General features: G+C 43.6%; 1 protein-coding gene across 1 annotated transcript in view; it reads right to left on the bottom strand.

Annotated features, from left to right (window-relative positions):
• Cradd (CASP2 and RIPK1 domain containing adaptor with death domain) overlaps positions 1-18228 on the bottom strand; it is a 124624-nt gene extending 106396 nt beyond the window's left edge. The window contains exon 1 of the mRNA XM_059245646.1: positions 17961-18228. The gene's annotated coding sequence lies outside the window, so the exon portion shown is untranslated. The remainder of the gene's footprint in view (positions 1-17960) is intronic.
• Positions 18229-18437: the final 209 nt, after the last annotated feature.

Here is an 18437-nt window from a genome sequence, read left to right as displayed (position 1 = left end):
CACAGTGCCGAGCATCATCTGTCAATGAAGCGAGGCTGGCTCAGTGGGGCGGAGAAGACAGGAAGGGGAAGGAGCATTTCAATCCAGAGGAAGAGCAAAGGCAGAGGTCTGAAGCTGGGAAGAGCATGGTAGGTACCTGTGAGCAGGCAGACAGGGACTACAATGGATAGGGTCTGCGCACGGAGCTGGGAAACAGCGCTAGTCAGCTCTTGCAAGGCACTGCAGGTGACATTCTGGATTTCAAATCTCATGTTAAGAGCAACGAGACCACATCACAAGGTTAAAGAAGATGAACTGAACTCATAGAAGACTCCTTCAAATTCCCGAGGCCACCTATGATTGAAGCACGAAGAAAATCTCAGGGGGGAAATGCGTCAATGATTGGAAACATTCAGAACAGAAAGCACACAGTGCTCCAGGTAAAAGGTGCTAAAATAAGGGTGGGAAATGCCAGGTTCTGTTTCTAACTCTGCAATCTGGGGTGATTACTTAATAGCACTTTCCTCATCTAGCAAAGGACAACGCTTCTGAATTCAAAATTTCCATACTTGCTCCAAACAGCAAGTATGACAACACTTAAAAAATGCTTCTGTTCTCTAAAATGTAAGCTCCTTGAGGTCACAGACTGTCCGCCATATTCACTGCTTTATATGACCCCTAGGGAATGGATACCTGGGCAATGACTGGATCATGACAGAAGATTGTACATGGCAGACCCATGGAAAAGTCACATTAGAAGTCTCACTCAGTGCTTAAGAGAAACAGAATGAACAGTGTGTGGAAAAGTCTGTCCAGGGGACAGTCTCCACAGGAAGTGTTGCATCAACATGCTTGTCAACTGGCGTGCCAGGTACCTCCAGAGCTACGACAGGGCTGGATGCTCAGCTGGGCAGCACAGTCAGAGGTCAGTGACATCCTTCATCAGTGAAGTTAGTGAGTGGGACAATCACGAGTTCCCCTTGACATTACTTCCTAAGAGACGAGAGGCCCAAGGAAGACACTTCCCCTAATATAACCCATCATCACTTCTAGTGACTCTTTGTGTCTAAATCAAGTGTAGCATCACAAGAAAAATAACTTCACGTGTATGTGTATTTTGCCTACATTATCTCTGTGCTCCTTGTGCAGGCCTGGTACCCACAAGAGCCAGAAGAGGAAGTGAGATTCCCCTGAAACTGCAATTACAGCTACCATGTAGGTGCTGGGAACTGAACCTAGGTCCTCTGCAAGAGCGGCCAATGCTCCTAACCTCTGAGCACTCTCTCCAGCCCCCTCCTTACAATAAATTTGAATATAACTTCCTAAGCTTTCCCTGTACTGTAGTCTTAACTATGCACGTCCAGTTTCTTAAAGATTACAGCTGAAGGGAAACGGGAAAAGACCTATGGTGTGTTCTCTGGTGTTTACTTCTTGTAACAAGAACCATTCACTGAATACTTACTTTGTTCCAGGCATAGACTTTGGCAACTGGACCTGTGTTTCCTCTAACCTCACAAGTTCTGACAAGGTAAAGAATATTGATGCCATTTCACCGGCAAAAACCTGAGGCTCGGAGCAGAAACGATGTGGTCCAGATTACAGGTTGGTAAGGGGCAGAGGCAGCTGTGACTCTAGGTCTGTTGGCTGATACACAGTGTTTACTACATGTCGTATGTCAGTCTTCTAAAATAAACGAATGTACGCGACAAAACAGCCACCTGCCGAACATTTAGTGTGGGACTATTAGGTTCTTTATAACAGTATCTCACTTAAGGTCAGCAGCTTCCCAAACTTCGTGTGTTGAGATGAGAACACTTCAGTTTAGAGACGCTCGAACTTGCCTGAGTTTTAAAAACTCCCTAAGTGATGGAGCCTGGATTTTAATTTTAACCCAGGTCGGTCTGACCCTACAATGCACTCTCTCAACCACTAACGAGAGTTTCGCTGCTCAAACACACAGCTGTAATGTGTACCGCTCTGAAAGGGAATGTCAAAACGAAAGGACAGGGTCAACACAACATCTTAAAGACAACTCCAAACAGTCACCGCATTAAAACACTACTCCAAAAGCCATTACTGTGCATTTCCTCTGCAACCGACCCCTCGTTCTGCCCCCGATGGCCTCTAGAATTATCTAACGCCAGCACTGCCCTGTGCTTCTCTTTCTCCATCTGATAAGTGAGGCAATCCATTTCTAAACCCACCCATTCCTTTAAACACAGCTTCTATCTTTGCATCCCAATCTCAAAAGGCACTAGGGTTTCAATGTTTTATTTACTTTTATATGTATTGGTGTTTTGCCTACACATATGTCCGTGAGAGGGTACCAGATCCCCTGGAACTGGAGTTACAGACAGTTGTGCGCTGCCATGTGGGTGCTGGAAATTGAACTCAGGTGTGGGAGGAATTTTCTTTGGGCCACCAATCAGCTCCCAAATAAAGACACGGAAACTTATTATTAATTATGAATGCTCAGCCTTAGCTTAGGCTTGTCCCACCAGGTCTTATACCTTAATTTAACCTGTTTCTGTTCATCTACATTTTGCCTTGGGGCTTTTTAACCTTTCTTTCATTCTGTATGTCCTACTTTCCTGGTTCCTCCGTGTCTGTCTGTCTGTCCCCTGGCATCTCTTTTTCTTCTTCTCCCACCCCCACCCCCACCTCCCATGTAAATTCCTCCTCCTACTTACTCTGCCTGCCCAGAAGTTCTGCCTATACCTCCTCCCTCACTATTGGCCATTCAGCTTTTTATTAGACCAATCAGGTGCCTTAGGCAAGCAAGGTAAAACAGCAACACATCTTTACATAATTAAACAAATGCAACACATCTTCGCATAGTTAAACAAATGCAACACATCTTTGTATAGTTAAACAAATATTCCACAACACCCAGGTCCTCTGGAAGAACAGCCATCTCTCCAGCCCCCAAGAGGCACTATATCATCAAGTAGTCCGTAATCATTCTCACTGGGCAATGTTCTTTGAGTAGACAGGATGATGTTTAGCCACTGTGCAAATTGCTCACGTGCCCCATGTATAATGGATCTCACTGCTTCATAATTATTTGAGTCAGAATCTTGCTATGTAGCCCTTGCTGCCCTGGAACTCACTACATTGCCCGGGCTGGCCTCAAACTTGCAGAGATCTTCCTGCCTCCGCCTCCTGAGTGCTGAGATTAAAGGTGTGCACCAGCAAGCCTATCTCATTTCACCATCGATTGTGGTGATGGCAAACCTTTCAAGATGTTCCTAACATGACTGTCTGACTGTCAGAAAAATTCTTCTCCAAACCAAATGACTCCTCAGTCACGTCTTCCCAGCAGCGTTGTTAAATCCCATCAGGACATTTCACTTTGTAGTTAAGAAGGTATGAATTCAATAAGGAAACCTAACTTTGTTGATCTCCTGACCGAGCAAACATGAATACAACTTCCTCATTTCTATCAAGATGTTTACTCAACACGGCTTTCACATTGACTGGGTTTGCAAACCAGATAGCTGGTCAACTATTCCTTTAAACACAGTAAGAAAGAAGAAGCCTGGTAATTCTTGGAAAAATCTGAGAAATAATGTGCATGTGTGAGCTGATACCCATCAATTACTGTCAAAGAAATGCAAGCGTAAAAAGCTTCCTTAGCCCAGCCACAGTCTGTCATGAGGGAGCCAAGGCAGGAACTGAAGCAGAGGCCATGGAGCTGATGAACTTGCTGCCTGTGGATTGTTCAGACTCCTTTTTCATATCTTCCAGGACCACTTGCCCAGGGGTAGAACCATCCAGAGTGACCTGGGTCCTCCCACACCAATCATCAATTAAGAAAATGCTCTACAGACTTGCATAGGCCAATCCTATGGAGGTATCTTCTCAATTAAGACTCCTTCTTCCCAAATTACCCCAGCTTGTGTCAAATTGACATAAAAATTAGCAAGCACAACTACTGTGTTTAAATAATTGCCAATCTGATAGACAAACAGTAACTTCTGGTTGCTTCCACTGCATTTCCTTTTCAGGTACAGAAGCAATCAACTGTTGTGGCCCTAGAGAACAAGAACTCTGGAGGCAGGCAATCCTAGGTTCCAATTACCCTGCTAACCGCATCAGGACTTAGAACAAACTGCCTTCACTCCCAGAGTAAGAACTTGGAATGAAAATGAAGACATGAACACTACAAGGCACGGTTGAGAGGGATGTTACTGTAGATATGCAGGAGACGACAGCCAGAGGCATCTGGAAGAATCCAGACTGAACCAGGCCATAAAAAGAGATGGAGGGGAGGAGAGAGAGAGAGAGAGAGAGAGAGAGAGAGAGAGAGAGAGAGAGAGAGAGAGAGAGAGAGAGAGAACAAGGGGACCAAGAGAAGAGAACCAAGACAGCACGTGGCCAAAATGGCTGGGTTCTGGGGGAATCAAGAGTTGGGGGAAGGGAAGGGAAACCCCTGGGCTAGAGAGGTTTAGGGTAGGGGGTGAGGTGAGACATGCTGAGAGGTGCCACATGCCATCAGCATAGACTCTGTAGGAGGACCTTGCATGCTGAGAGGGCCTGAGGCCAGCGTGCACTTTGTATGCCAATAGGCACCAGTCAGCCATTCCTCCTGAGGTCTTTGGCACCTGGCACACCTATCACAGTTCTTTATTGGGCATTACCAATAAAGAATTGAAGCTCTTGGCCCAAGCCAAACTTAGTAAAGGATAGGCAGAGATGGTTATAGACAGGGTGAGGGGAGTGAGTGCTGGCAACCATTTGTGGCTGTATTGTGCTCACATATTTGTGTTCCGTTTTTAACCAAACAATTCATCTTCTGTTTATTAAACCTGTAAGAGCACCTTATAAATTCTGGGTAATTATTGTTTGCTATATATGTAGCCAACCATTAGTTTTCAGTCTTTTGTTTGTTTGTTTGTTTTGTTTTTGTTTTTGTTTTTTCAAGACAGGGTTTCTCCGTGTAATTTTGGTGCCTGTCCTGGATCTCGCTCTGTAGACCAGGCTGGCCTCGAACTCACAGAGATCCGCCTGGCTCTGCCTCCCGAGTGCTGGGATTAAAGGCGTGCGCCACCACCACCCGGCTTAGTTTTCAGTCTTATGTACCAATCTCTTATTATGAAGCTTCCTCCTTTCTCAGTTTTCTCTAATTCTGCTAATGGTGTCACACCAACAAAGACCTTCAGGAGTGCCACCACAAGACACGAGACAATGAATTTGACATGTGTATTGATTGTATGATGCTACTTTTATAGAGGCCTTATTTAGTTTTATTTAAATAATTAATGTTGATGTTGAGATTTAACTTTACTCCTTTTACCCCTAAATGACTTGTATGTAACCCCAACACTTTATAAATTCTTCCAACTCAAAAATGACTGAAAATGCCACTTATGAATAAGTGGTCAATTATTCTTAGCCTAAAATTCTGAAATCAATAAGTTCTAAAAGCAAATGGGTTTGTAGCATACACTCCGTTCCAAAAGAGAGGACTGGAGGCATAGGAAGATTAGACCAGGGCATGATGGGAAGCCGGCAGGGAACTCCATGCCCAGTACGAGGCGTCAGAGGGCTTGGGTGGTTCTGCCCCTCCGCCCAGCCCCGCAAACATCTCTCTCCTGGGCAGCCCTGCTTCCCCAGCTCTGTGGTCAGCAGCACACATAGCTTGTCTCTTAGGCTAGGCTCGCTCCACTTCAACCTGCCACTTCATTGGCCGTCATCCCATGCCCATCACATCTCCAGTCCCCTGGGGTCTCCACTGCAAAGAAGGCTGCACCATCACCATGGGTCTCTTCTGGCCTCCCTTCGGGGGCTCCAACCATGTCACACAGGGCCAGGCCTCAGCTGAGCTCTATGACTCCCTCCATCTTGCAGTGTTCGTGGCTTCAAAACCAATAGCGCCATAAAGGGCTCTTTGATGTTGCCACGTTCAGGGGCTGGCTTCAGACGAGGCTTGGCTGGCTTGGGTCACAGCTTCTGTGTGCTGGCCCTGCCGTCACAATGAAGCGCAGAAGATGTCCGTCACCTCGATGATGCTGGACTCTTGTTAATCACAGCTATGCTGTCAGCCCCAGCTGACCAGCATCCATTGATCCCGGGAAGCACGGACTGTTTCACTTCGGGAGTGCTGGTCCCTTGTGAATCACAGCTGATTCTTCAGCCGCAATCGATCAATAATCTCAGATCCTTAATCAAAAGTACCACATAAATGACTGATAGCGTCTCTGATGCCCTCTGAAACTTCACGTGCCAGTCCTCCATTGTCTGCATTTCCCTCAACAGTCCATATCTGCTAAGCTCGCACAGAGCAGCCCACTAATCTCTGAGTACTCAATGGCTTTCTAGATGCTTCCACAATACTCCCCCAAAGTAACATAGTCTACAATCACAGCAATACCCTGCTCTTAACACCAACGTCTGCTCTAGTTTTCTTTCATTTGTTGTGACAAAACACTCTGACCAAAAGCAGAGAAGAACGGGTTGGTTTGGCTTACGCTTCCAGGTTACAAGCCATCATTGAGGGAAGTCAAGACGGAAACTCAGAAAGGAATGAAGCAGAAACCATAAGAAACCTTGCTCACTGCTCACACGATAGCCCACTCACTGGCTGGTGCTCAGCTATCCTTCTTCCTCAGCCCGATCCACCTGCCTACGGTTGGTGCTGCCTGTAGTGGGTGGGCCCTTCCACATCTGTCATCAATCAGCCTCACAGATGTGGCCACAGGCCAGTACATCTAGGTGATCCCTCAGCTGACACTCCCTCGTATGTCTCTAGGCTATGTCAAGTTGACAGCTAACCCGAACTAGGACAGATGACTAATCTTAATTATCCACTAAATAACATCTGTAGAATCACCTGGAAGATGGCTCCTGGGCATGTCTCTGGAAGATTAATTGGATTGGGTGAACTAAGGTGAAAAGATCCACACATTGTGGGCAACACCATTCCCTAGACTGGTATCCTAGAGTATAAGAAAGAGAGAAAGAAAGAAAAAAAGAAAGAAAGAAAGAAAGAAAGAAAGAAAGAAAGAAAGAAAGAAAGAAAAGAAAGGAGAGAGAAAGAAAGGAAGGAAGGAAGGAAAGAAAGAAAGAAAATAGAGAGAGAGAAAGGAAGGAAGGAAGGAAGGAAGGAAGGAAGGAAGGAAGGAAAGAAGAAAGGAAGGAAAGAAAGGAAAGAAACCAAGAAAAAGAGAAAGAAAGAAATAGAGTTGAGTGTATGCATCCATTTCTCTCCTCTTCCTGACTGTGGAAGCAAGGTGACCAGCTGCTTCAGGTTCCTTCTGGCAAGACTTCTCCTGCCATCATGATAGACTGTCTCATGAATCTGAGTCCAAATATACCCTTCCTTCCTTAAGTGGCTTTTGTTATGGTATTTTATCTCAACAACAGGAATTGTAACTAAGACAGTCTGGCGGGGGGGGGGGGGGGGTTCTAGGTTGGGGTAATAGAGGTGAGAAGATTCTTCCTGAATGTGAACAGCTTTCCATGGGCTGGGGAGCCAGAATGAACACAGACAAGATGGACTGTAGCCCAGAACCATGAGTCAAATTAGACCCTTCCAAAACACCTTCCAGCTATTCATCACAGCAGCGAGAAAAGCAAGCAATACAATAATTCCCTTTCTATTGTGCTAGACTCTATCTGCTAACATGGTCATAAGGATTGTTAATCCACACTCATCAAGTTTATAATTTCTTTTTACAGAATCCTTGTCACATTTTGGTGCCCAAATCATACTGGCTTCCAATTTCTTGATCTACATACTATTGTTTTTATTTTCTATATTTTAATGTTTTCATATTTAATGATTAAAAAAATACCATAGATAGATGGCTCAGCAGGTCAGAGTATGTCTTGTTTTTGCAGGGGACCTGGGTTGAATTCCCAATACCCCAATGGCAGCTCACAACCATCTGTAACTCCAGTTCCAGGGGATCCAACTTCATCTTCTGACCTCCGTGAGTGCTGCACAGAGGTGATACACAGACACACAAAACACCTATAGACATAAAAATAAATAAACCCTCTATTTTTTCCCACATTTATCCTCTTCACTAGTACCAGGTAACATTTTTCTCTGACTGTAAGAATCATTTTCTCTGATTTGGTAGACTGTTTAATCACATAGCAATCCATGCTGAAATCGCACCCCTCTCTGCTCACAGAGCCTCAGGAAGAAGCATTAGGGTACACAGTTGGCTCTAGAGCTCACAATGTACTATGGCTGATTTTTACATATTACGTAGCTGAAGCAATGGTCCCACCTCTCAGGTACAATAGTCCCAGAATGAATCCATGCAGATCTGAACGGTAACAGACCTGCACAGCTCAAAGGTTCAATGAACTGTTTACTCCTCATCAGCTCCAAAAAACTGTAAGATGATCCTGCCACGCAACAGCCCTTTGCAAAGCCCACAGGAAGCCATGCAGAGAAGAGGAAAACCAGAACACACGGTCATTCCTGCTTCACTTCATATCCCAGGATCTGTCCAGCTACTTAAAAGCAAACCCAGAAAGAATTCACCAGTGTTGAACCCTGCTCGCTCATTAGCAAAAACGATCGAAAGCTCCCGCCACCAAACATTCAACCAAGGTGACCTTCTCTGGCAGAGGCTGAAAGTGTATTCCCGCTTGAACATCCGTAAATAAGGCAAATTGCACAATAGGATAATAAGAGCTGATGCTAAAGAGATGAAATTGCAAAAATAAAAGGACCTTTCAAAATCTAAACACAGCTGGTGATTATCCAAGAGCAGAAATGACGGAGCAAGCCCAAGGTAACCACGGTAACATTACCCTGAGATGGAAATGGCCAAATGCCCAAGGTGACCCTCCATCTCCCAGTGTCTTCAACAGGTCTAGTCCCTTCTTCTAATTCCTGTACAAGAGTGTCTGTCAGTCTAAGCTCAAGTTCCACAGCTGCTTGTTCCTTCCCGGTACCTCAACTGGTAGGATTTACAGGAGCCAACAGGGAGGAACGGTTACCATACAGCTCTTTATAGTTCACGGTCACGGTTTATGCTTTTTAACCTAAGTCAGTTTTTATTTTTTAGATTTGATAATGCCCCACATTCGATGTTCTAGAAAAACCTCTTCCCTAATATAAAAAGCAACAAAATGAAACCCAATCAAATAGCTAAGTCTGGAAATAGATTGCCCCAAATAACTATAGATTGTCTCAAATAAAGAGGCCTAACGAAGCTGAGGAAGCCGTAAGTAAGTACTGCTCTCTGCCACTTGTGCTCATTAGCCACAAAAGCATGCTCACGGCAGGGCTGCAACCAGGCAGGTTAACCCAGTGGAACCACAGGTCAGTGCTGGTTTAAGTGAAATCCTATGATTTTGAGAACCTGGAAACATTTACCTCTCTGAGCTTCCTTGTCTGAAAATAAGGGAAGTACCTACCTCACAGGAGGCTTTTTAGTTATTTGTTGATTTGTTTGTTTGTGACGGAGTCTCTCTACACAGCCCTGGCTGTCCTAGATCTCACTCTGTAGACCAGGCTTGCCCTCGAACTCAGAGATCCGCCTGCCTTTGCCTCCTAAATGCTGAGATTAAAGGCGTGCGCCACCACTGCCCAGCAGAAAGCTTAAGAGAAATCAGTAAATACAAACAATGGTTAGTTTCCTATTCAAATTCTCCATGCACTGAACAGTCAGCACAGATGTTCCAGCTTCTCATCCCACAATGGACACTTTCTGCTTAATATACGAAATTCTTTCCACTGCTCGCTGCACTAAATTTTATATCACAATATTCCACAAGACAAATTCTCTTCAACACACTTAGAATTTCTTACAGCTTTCTGTATCCTACCATTTACAGATATGATGGCATCACTTCCAGGGAGAGCATTCCCAAAGAAATCCACAAGGGATTTGGGTGGGAGAGTAGAGCTTACCTGCACAGGATGTGGGTCTCGAGACTTTAAGAGAGGGTCAGGACACCCGCTTCCATTTCTCCCTTTTTCCTCTCTTCCTTTCTTCCTTCCTTCCTTCCTTCCTTCCTTCCTTCCTTCCTTCCTTCCTTCCTTCCTCTCTCCCTCCCTCCCTCCTTTTCCTTCCTTCCTTCCTTTCCTTCCTAACTTCCTTCCTTTATTTCCTTCCATCCTTCCTTCCTTCTTTCCTTTTCTCTCTCTCTCTCTCTCTCTCTTTCTTTCTTTCCTTCTTTAAAAATTGATGGGTTTTTTTTTTCTTCTTCAAAAAACAGTTTGAGATGTGAGGCTATAAGGCGTACAGCAGGTGGTGCTGGATGGAATTCACCTGAATACTGCTTGGAACCACAGTTGTCCAAACGGCTTTATTCTTAGATACAGCATCCCTCTAATACCCATAGTGCACTGCTGGTTAGACACAAAAGCACAGACACCACTGATGATAAAATATAACAAGTCCACAGAGAAGGGGACCTAAAAAAGAGTGTGTTCCTTACAGATACATTCGACAGCCAACTGCTCCAGATTCCTTTGTAGCAAAACAAAATATCTACAACTTTGCTTAAATGATTAATTGATCAAATGAATAAATGCAGTAATGTTATAGTACCTTATCCTTTGGAGGGACTAAGAGTGCTCTATATTATGTGTGTTGGATAAGAGAAGTTTCAAACAGTATCTTATCTTTTTAGATGTATTAATTTTATTTTATGTGTGTGAATGTTTTGCTTCACGTATACATGCATGCCTGGGATCCTCGAAGGTCAGAAGAGGACATCAGATTCCCTGGAACTGAAGTTACATATAGCTTCGAGCTGCCATGTGGGTTCTGGGAACTGAACCCTAGTAAGCTGTGTCGGGTCCCAAAGAAACTCAGGACAAATGGCTAACTGTGGTGCCTATTAACATATCAGAGCTGCCTGCCAGGCTCTAGAGTCCTGGCTCCTCTCAGCACTTCACACACACACACACACGCACACACACACACGCACACACGCACACACGCACACACGCACACACGCACACGCACACGCCCCCAAACCTTTGCTTCCCTTCCCCCAGCTACTGATTCCTATATAACCAGCCATTTCTCCTTTTTAGACTAAGGAGACAATGGCATGTCTCTAAAATATTCTAGATTAAGACGGATTCCTATATGATGATAAATTCCTAAGGTTATAAAGATATAATCAGGTTAAGAGAAACTGACATAGAGGTGTATGTCTAACCACAATATTAACTGCGCAACACCAGGCTTCTAGAAAATTTTAGATAAGTAATAACAGATGTTTGATTAAGGTTCATAAATCCCTAAGATTATAAAGGTATTGTGGGATGTTTATATTCTGTGTGAAGATATATTACTGTGATTGGCTTAATAAAGAGCTGAACAGTCAAGAGCTAGGCAGGAGATATAGGAAGGACTTCTAGGAAGAGAGAAAGGAAGTAGGAGATGAATCTAGGTGCATGTTACAACCAACATGGAGGGAGTTGGACATAAAAAATGAAAGAAAGGTAAAAAGCCATGAGGCAAAACAGAGATTAATATAAATGGGTTAATTTAAGTTATAAGAGCAGGTAAGACAAGTCTAAGCTAAGGCCAAGCTTTATAATTAATAAGTCTCCATGCAGTTATTTGGGAGCTGGCTGGTGGATGGAAAAAGACTTGCTATAGAAAGGTCTATTCAAGTTAACAGAACTGATGTAGAAGTCTGTATCTATTTACATCATTGCCAACTGTGTTGAGCTATGTTCAATACCAGGCTTCTAGAAATTTCAGATAAGAAACAACATATATCCAATATATATATATATATAGATAGATAGATATAGATATCTATATATATATATATAGATAGATAGATATAGATATCTATATCTATATCTATATATATATTTGATAAATAAGGTTTATAAATTCCTAAGGTTAACAGTAACTTATTAGGGTCCTGGAGAAGTTCCACAAAAGACTACCATCCATGTATGCAATCAACAAGTACATTTAATACATCGAGAGTAAAGGTTCCAGCATGCTAGGGCCATGCATCCAACACAAAGGCAATATGGTGACCTCGCAGGCTCCTTTTATACACAGCTAAAGGAATTCTAGAAGCAGTTAGGTCATCTTATCTATGATTGGCTAAGCAAGTGGAGGTTACGTTAGTACATCTCTGATTGGCTAAAGCTAGCAGGGACAGGCTAGGGCTGCAACACTTCCTTCTTTGGGCATGTCTGGACAAGTCCCAGGATCTGTCCCGACTTGGTCATTGCCTTGAGATATTTCAGGGGGCTGGCTCGGCTTGGTACATGCAGTCCTCCTCATCCCTGCTGTCAGGGGCCCTGCTGATTGACTGTCTTTTGTTCGTGGCGTCCTCAGAAACGGCTTGTCTAGCTTTTTTTAGGAACTGAGGCCTAGTTTTTAACTGGGTTATTAGGAGCCTATCATGGCATTTGCTTGGCTTTTTCATAACTGACTTAAAAATACATGTCTACTCCCTTTGTCTTCACTACCTTTGTTAAGCTTTAGCTATTTGGGTAAACTGAGTCATACAAGAAACGGTAATATTCTGTAATGGTGCACGTTGAAAGGTAAAGTTCACAGTCTTTCTATGGACTGCACTTATGGCTTTAAAGTTTTATTTTGGTGCTAATTGATCTTCAATTAAATCTTCAACTCAAATTTTAAGGCTCAAACTTAAAAGGAATAAAGCTGTAAAATCCTAAAAAAAAATAAAATAAAATAAAAGCTAACTTGTAAACTCCTAAAGGTAATTAAGACATGACAGCCAATTCTTGGGCACCTTATAAATGGTCAGATTCTTTAATGTGCACAGAACTATGCTCATCATCATTCCAAGTACAAATGTAATTCATTTACAGCAGTGGTTCTCAACCTGTGGGTCATGACCCCTTGAGGCATCAAACAACCTTTCCCACGGGTCACCTAAGACCATCAGAAAACACAGATATTATTTACATTATGATTTATAATAATAGCAAAACTACAGTTGTGAAGTAGCAATGAAAATAATTTTATGGTTGGGGGAATCACCACAACATTAAAGGGTCGCAGCATCAGGAAGGTTGAGAACCACTGATTTACAGGGACAAGCTTTATTTAATTATTATATTCTTTATTATTTCAAACAATTTTTAAATTTAAATATATTTTGATCATGTTCTTTTCCTCCCTCAAGTCCTTCCAGATCCTCTCCCCATCCCTACCCACCCAACTTTAAGTTCTTTCTCAAAAAACAAACAAAAACCCAATGCACAACAAAACCCCCAAAACCAAGAAACAAAATACCCCCCCCCAAAAAAAAAAAACAGTTAGCAAATAAAAGCACACAAAAAACCTTCAGAGTCCATTATATGTTGGTCAACTACTCCTGAACACAAAGCTTGTCCTGGAGTGGCTGACATAATCAGTGCCATTCTATTAGAGAAAACATACATATATACGTGTGTGTGTGTGTGTGTGTGTGTGTGTGTGTGTGTGTGTGTGTGTGGTTATTGAGTGCATGCACGGGGCTTAATAAAGAAATAGAAATAGCCACTCTGTGGGTGAAAAAGGACGTTTATTCCAAACTGCCAAGGCTGTTGGAGTAGCTGGAAAAGAGAAGGGTTGGGAGGAATCTCCAGGGGTTCTCAGGGTACCTGGGAGAAGGGGAGCCTGTGACCTGGGCTAGGAGGTTTTGAAGTGTACAACAAGTACTTGTGAGTAGGGACTGAGGGAGCCTGTAGGCTAGCACGGACCTTGATATGCTGATGGGCACCAAAAGGCACGTGTTAATGGGAGAGCCATATGTCCCTTTTGCTAGAGATAAGAAGAGTAACTCCTCTTGGCAAGTGTGAACAGCTTCCCAAGTTCCTTGGGAATGCAGGCTTTGTCTAACCTCCAGAATTTGAGAAAAGGAGTTTCTTCTAACCTGATCGTTATATATGCTTATGTGTGCATGAAATGAATGACAATAATAAAAGGGACAGGAGCAAGAAATTAGGACATGTGGATTGCCCATAAATTCATATAGAGTTATTTAAAAGTGGACTTAGGTAGTTGTAAAAATATCCTATAAAATCTAAGACAAACATACAAAAAAGGTTTTTGTTTTTTGGTTTTTTTTTTTAAGTAATATTGGGGCTGGAGAAATGGATCAGCTGTTAAAAGCACTTGCTGTTCTTACAGAAGATCTTTGGGATTCTACTCCCAGCACCTACATGGTGGCTCACACCACTTGTAACTCATTCAGGGGATCCAGCTCCCACCATTTCTGACCTCTGTGTTCATGTACACAGAAATGCAGGCAAAACATTCATACACACAAAATAAAAGTAAGTCTTTGTTAAGAAATACAATTGAGCCGCTGTGGTGGTGGGGTGCACACCTTTAATCTCAGCACTTGGGGGGCAGAAGCAAGCAGGTCTCTACTGAGTTCGAAGCCAGCCTGAGCTACATATGAGTTCCAGGCTAGCCAAGGCCACATGGCAAGACTTTGTCAATAATAATAATAATAATAATAATAATAATAATAATAATAATGAGAGGAAATCTAGGTGCCCATAGGTATGGTGATGACTTTTTGGGTACATCCCACAGGCACCCATAAAAGGGAAGTCTACTCTCCAATAAAAACTGTCAAGAGAACACGAGACAAGCCAGAGAGAAAGACACACCTTCCAATACTGTTATCCAAAGTATATGAAGAACTCAGCAATGAGGAAAAGACCAAAGACTCGCGTAGTTACCTCACTGAAGAAGATGGCAGACGGCCGGTGGGCAGGTGAAGATGTGAGGAGCATTTTAAATCACTAGGGAACTGCAAATTACAACACACGGAGATCCCACCACAGGCCTATTCGACTGGCCCAAATCCAAACCCCTGACAGCACCAAATGGTGACAAGAATTCAGAACAGCAGCCCTCACTCAGTGCAGGTGGGAATGCCAATCTGTCTGGCCCCCTAGAAGATGGTTTGTCAGTTCCTTATAAAATTAAACACAGTCTCAGCACATGATCCAGTCCTCGGTATTTATCTATTTAGCAAACTGAAATTGTATATCCCAAAAGAAAGCATGCCCATGTGTTGTGGGATATTATTTTAATTAGGCAAAGATGTGTTACACTTGTTTATGCTGTGGAATATGGCTTTAACTGTGTCAAAGTGTGTTACATTTGTTTCTGCTGCCTTTGTTAAGGATGTAAAGATGTGTTACATTTGTTTATTTAATTATGTAAAGATGTGTTGCTGTTTCACTTTGCCTGCCTGAGGCACCCGATTGGGCTAATAAAAAGCTGACCGGCCAATAGCTAAGCAGTAAAGGGATAGGTGGGGCTGGCAGGCAGAGAGAATAAGTAGGAGGAGAAATCTAAGATCGAAAGGAAGAAGGGGATACACCTGGGGCCAGAAACCAGGCAGCCGCCAGTCAGTCAGACACAAGAAGCTGTGAAAGCAAGATATGCAGAAGAAAGAAAGGTAAAAAGCCCTGAGACAAGACAAGAGAAACGGGTTAATTTAAGTTAAAAGAGCTAGCCAGAAATGAGCGTAAGGTAGGCCGAGCACTCATAACGAGTAAGAAGACACCATGTCATCATTTGGGAGCTGGTTGGTGGCCCAAAAGAAAAAGCCTGGTACAACCATGAGTGCTTATAGAGCTTTATTTAATACTGCCAAAATTTGAAAACAACCAAGATGTCCTTCAGTGAGTACATGGATAAATAAACATGGCATAACCAGATATAGAATATTATTCAGCACCTAAAAGAAACTAGTCACTCATGAAAAGACACGAGGAAAAGTGAATGGCTATTACCCCATGAGAGAAGGCATTCTAAAAAGGCTACCTACCATATGATTCCAATTATAATGCATTCTGCAAAGAGAAAACTACAGAAACAGTAAAGACAGATTGATCGCTAGGGCGGAGGATGTAGCTCAGCAGAGAGAATACTTGCATAGCACACATAAAAGCCCAGGGTTTGATCTCCAACACTGCATATAAAACCGAGTGTGGTAAAGAACACTTGTAATCTAACACTCAAGAGGTAGTGGTAGGCGGATCAGAAGTTCAAGGTCATCATCAGCTAGCTATACAAAGAGTTCAGGGCTAGCCTAGGCTACAGGAGAACCTGTCTCAAAATTTATTTAAGAGATTCTTGACTACAAGGATTACGGAGGAGGAGGCATGAATAATCAGAGCACAGACTTTTTTAGGGCACTGGAAATGCTCCATATGACACTATAACACACGTCATTATACATGCTTCCAAATCCATGCAACTTACATCACAGAGATTGAGCCCTGTGTAAACTACAGACTTTGGGTAAGCAATAATGAGCTGACATGGATAGCTGCCTCTCTGAACTGACGTCTTTCCCATAGACCAAAGCAATGAAGGATCTAAGGAAACGCCCAAGGGGTTCCAAGAGCCCTTTCCCCACAGAGGTCCCCCATGCAAACAAGTTAGATCTCTCTGGACATCAATTCCCACCTGCTTCCATCAAACGTAGCTTGTGGTTCTGGCTATATCCCTGGCCAAGGTTTTTGAATAACGAAAGTCCCTAACACTGAATTTTGCCTTATTCTTGCCTCCTACATGATGGCAGTTTATCTTCCTACGTCTCCCCCATCTCTCCTCACATATGGTCTCCTCTGCAACAAACGCCTGTCGAGAAGCGCTAACATTTGTATTTGTTTAGCAACATTCTCGAGACGCACTCTCATGACAGATAATAACTGTTATGTTCGTGACATTTCCAGATAACTGAAAATAAAACCAATACGCTCATCTTTGCTGAAGGTCAAAGGGTGAAGCAGGAGTCTCTCTCTCCTCTGTGAGTAATTTACGTAGGAATCAAAAGCATGAATGGTTCTGGCCCCATTTTCTCATTCCTAAAGTTTACTAAAGCTCAGCCTTGGCAACATTCACCAGTGGCAGTTAAGACTACTAGGTGAGAGGCCAGCAGATCTCTGTGAGTTCGAGGCCAGCTTGGTCTACATAAAGTCCCAGAGTTCCACACCTTCCAGGGCTATATAGTGTGCTCCTGTCTCAAACAAACAAACAACAACAAATAAATAAGTAAACAAAGGGGCTAGAGAGTTGGCTCAGTGGTTAAAAGCAGTTGATGCTTTGTAGAAAACTAGGGTTCGTCTCGATTCTGCTACAAAATTCAGTGATGGCCTGAAAATTTTCAGTTCACCTCTCCACACCTCCTTTCCTTCAGGAAGCTGCATTTACCTATCACAAATCTTACTTTCTTTTTTTTTTTTTTTTCCTGGACATAGGCGCTCACTTGGCAGACCAGGCTCACAGCAATCCTCCTGCCTCTTGAAGTGCCGGTACTACAGTTTAGCCCCACATCTTTTAATAAGACACTCTAAACTATACACACACATAAAGCTCCCAGTGCAGGACTGTTGGTTTTGGTTTCAAAACGGGGGGGGGGGGGGGGGTGTCACTATATAGCTTGCAATCCTCCTGCCTCAGTCTCCCAAGTGTTGCGATTAGCAATCTAAATTTTAAACCTATATCCTTCATTCTTGAAGAGCCAGACTTGACAGTCTCTCTACATAACAAGCCCGCTTGCTCTGTTTCAAAATTCCATACGAAAAATTAACAGTAAATTATCCCCAGATTCTTTCAGTGTCCCGGAACGGAGCGCTGAATTAAAATCCCAAACCCAGTGCATTCAAGTAAACATTCTCTTACAGCCCAGTCAGCCTTCCCAGCCTCTGATTTCATGGTTCGCTGGCCTGTTTGGTATGACCATTGAGCCTTTCAGTTCCTGGTCTTACAAGTTGTTCAGGATGCGCTGGACTGCGGCACAGGCAGGTAAAAAGGACTTTCAAAGAGCGAACACTCCAGGGACGGGTGGGGGACAATGAAGGGACATTTCAGGGGCAAAAAGCAACATCTGGACAACGCTAACATGGAGAGCACACCAGGTACCTGGTGTGTCCCTGTCCTCAGGTAATAGGACATGCACCACTGACGCCTTCCACAAGAGAAAACCGAGGGCTCCACTGAGAAGCAGAAGCTGGAGAGATGGCTCGGTGATTAAAAGGCACTTACTGATCTTGCAGAGCACCCAGGCTCAGCCTCCAGCACCCATATGGCAGCTCACAATGGTCCGTAACTCCACTTCTAGGGGATCCAACGCCCTCTTCTGGCTTCCATGGGTACCAGGCCCACACACGGTAGGCAAACGCTCACGCGAACAAAATAAAATCAAATAATCAATATTGAGAAAGAAAAGAACTAGAGAGGTGGAGGAGGGAGGAGGGAGGCGGTAATGCTGCTGGAGGAGTCTGGGTCAGGAAAGATCTGGCTGCAGTCATCTGGGCTGAGGCCTGAGGGAAGAAACAGCCATACAGAGATCCAGGTACAGAGTGTTCCAGAGAGGGACAAGAACGTCAAGACAGAATGACCCTGGCAAGATGAACCTAGCGAGCTCTGGGAACAGAAGGAATGAAATGTGGCCCAGTCACAGACAGTAAGAGGGGGCAAGGGAGGAGGCTGGAAGCGAATGTAACGGAGAGCCTGTGTTTA

Source organism: Peromyscus eremicus, chromosome 18 (assembly GCF_949786415.1).
Source record: "Peromyscus eremicus chromosome 18, PerEre_H2_v1, whole genome shotgun sequence".
Classification (NCBI taxonomy): Eukaryota; Metazoa; Chordata; class Mammalia; order Rodentia; family Cricetidae; genus Peromyscus; species Peromyscus eremicus.
The sequence above is the reverse complement of the archived record's forward strand: the minus strand, read 5'-3'. Positions and strand labels throughout refer to the sequence as shown.